The sequence below is a fragment of the Cyprinus carpio genome, chromosome A16 (assembly GCF_018340385.1).
Source record: "Cyprinus carpio isolate SPL01 chromosome A16, ASM1834038v1, whole genome shotgun sequence".
Lineage (NCBI taxonomy): Eukaryota > Metazoa > Chordata > Actinopteri > Cypriniformes > Cyprinidae > Cyprinus > Cyprinus carpio.
In genome coordinates, this window is record NC_056587.1 from 13,464,179 (window position 1) to 13,466,940 (window position 2,762).

Below are 2,762 nucleotides of genomic sequence, written 5' to 3' on the forward strand. Positions count from 1 at the left end.
CGCACCAAAGGCGAAAACCTGTGCTCATCTCTTCACACAGGTTTCACCATGTACTGACACGTCCGGGAATATTAATCTTACATTAAAACGATTAAATTAACCGAGATCATTTGTCAGAATGCGAAACTGACAGTGCCAAACTGTTTTACAGTTTTAAAGACTGGTGTTTATGATATGATGATAATGATCAAGAATGAAGATGTCAGCGAGAATGAAGCCCACATAAGATACTTTCTAAAATGATCTTATATTAGTTTTAAGTAGGCTATATTACATTATCTTACATTACATGATATTAGCATTTAAAAAAGAAAGGTGTGTGTGTGGGTGGGTGGGGGTAGGCGATGTTTATTACCAACGAAATAAATAAATACATTGACATAAAATATTAATTTTAGTTTAAATGATTTGAAGACTGGCTTAAAGAATCCGCTAAGAAAAATAGTCCTTATCCAATCTCTCCGGTTCTAGCATTTTATCCCAAGTTTTATTCTCTGTGAAACTTAATCAATTTAATACTAAACTGAATTCCTCCAATACCATTTTTTACAACGGTATTAACAATTTTGACTCTGCGTTGATAAGAAAATATAAAAATTCGCGGAGTAATAATAGAAACATGAAGTAGATCCGGTTTGACAACAGCGATATTAGCGGTTATTAGAATTTTTCCCCCCTCAAAAATCCAGGAAACTGTGTTATTTTATATTGAATGTATTAGAAGGCCAAAAAAATAATAAAAGGGAAGTAGCCTATATATTCACAAAGAGAAAAATGATTCGATAAGCCCTTACGAAAAATAACAATGGTTAAAAAATGGCTATAGTTAAACCATATTAACCACAAATTAACCATGGTTTTGCTGCACTAACCATAGTTTAACCATGGTATTTGTAGTAAAACTGCGGTTATACTAATGGTGGTATACCCTAAAAAAAAACATGGTTTACTACACTTTCACTAGTAAAACCATGGGTAATTTTCGTAAGGGAGGTGCGATTTATATACAGCATTTAAAAGACATGGCGAATTAACTGATTCGACTGACTATATTGATTATGTATTTTGCCTCGTTTTCAAATGAATCTTTCAACTCTGTATGCTGGAAAAAATTGTCATCACGTGCCCTCTACTGGTGAAAAAAATAAAATTTGTGGTATCTATACGTCCAGCAGATGATTCAATGCGTCTGTCCAGTGTCCTCTAAAGTGAGAGATGTGGATGCATTATCAGAAATATACGGGATTTCCCATTTTAGAGACATACACAAGAAAATGGCTTCACTTGTGATCTTCAGTCCCTCTAGCAGACAGCAACATTTTCTACTAATCTTCCATCAATCCTACTAATAATCTGCGTAAACAGAATTTTGACGGAAAATTGGTAGTTCAATAAACATATTCAAAAGTTATTCTTATCATACATTTAATAATATGTACAATGCAATAGGTGATCTTTCAAAATAAAATAAAATAAATATTAAAACAAAAGCCAGTGTGAAAAACATGACACAAACAGGCAGCCAGGCTGCTGAGGTGGAAATAACAAGGTCAGTGCCATATGAAGCAAGTTACAAACAAGGTCAAACAATTAACAGCAGCAGCAGTCAATTATCTCGCTCAGAGACCAGAATGATGATTCAAAGTCTGAGAAAGAGAAAACTGATGTAATGGGGAATATCCAGGGTGAAGACTTTGCATAACATGCTTTAACAGAGTTACTGTAGAAACAGAAGAATGTAAAAGCACCTTGCTTCCCAGGCAGAATATTTATTGCTGCACTGGAATCATTGACAAACAGTTTGTATATTATTGTATTGAATAGTATTATTGAAATGCAGGGTCTCAACAAGCTATGTTGACACTGAAACACTAATATTGACAAGTATTTGAACACATCAGTTGGTATTTTGCCTCTGGCTGGTTTACTAGGCCATAGAAGGTACAACCGAGACAGAGAGAGAGACAGAGCATTGGGGTGAGTTTCCCGCCATTGCTGCCAGGCATGCTGTAGGTCAGACATGGTCCCTGTCTGTCTCTGGTCTGGTTGGAGAATTGATTCCTCTCTGAGAGCTGGGCTGCAAACAGATCCCTGCATCTCATCTGTTCAGTGACCTCACTTTTACGAGCTGCCAGCCAGTGGTGTAGTCTACGTGATACGCAGGTATACGCCATATACCCACTAGGAAAAAGGTGAAGGATTTCCGTATACCCACTTAAAAAAGCTTGAGGATATGTAACAACATCGTTGTTAGTGTAAGTAATGCTAGTGTGGTGGATCAGTGAATGCGAGAGAAGGGGAGAGATAACATACATGTAGTGTATGTGTGTGTCTACAGCAGTTAAACCGAATACAATGTTTATATCTCCTTGTTTCAGATGATGAGAGAGATGAGAACACCTGACCAACCTTGTGGACTGAAAGTCAGGGAATTTAAAAACAGGCACTCGATAAAACCTTTTCTAAAGACACCATTGGACAAAAACTATTCTCTAGAGACCATATTCTGAAGATAAACCAAGTTAACTGATTAACACTAAACTGTAGAAAATCAGTCCAGTCTCCCCAGCTGTCATTGTCACTGGCTGATAAGTCTTCTGTTGCTTATAATAAACTGACATGTTGATATCACATAAGCAGTCTTTCAGAATGCTCTCAGTTACATAGCTACATATAGTATGAATTAGTGAGTGTGGTGGTGCTTATGGGAATTTGTGCAGAACGGTGAGAATATCACACAAGGTTAATATCATTGTACTAGA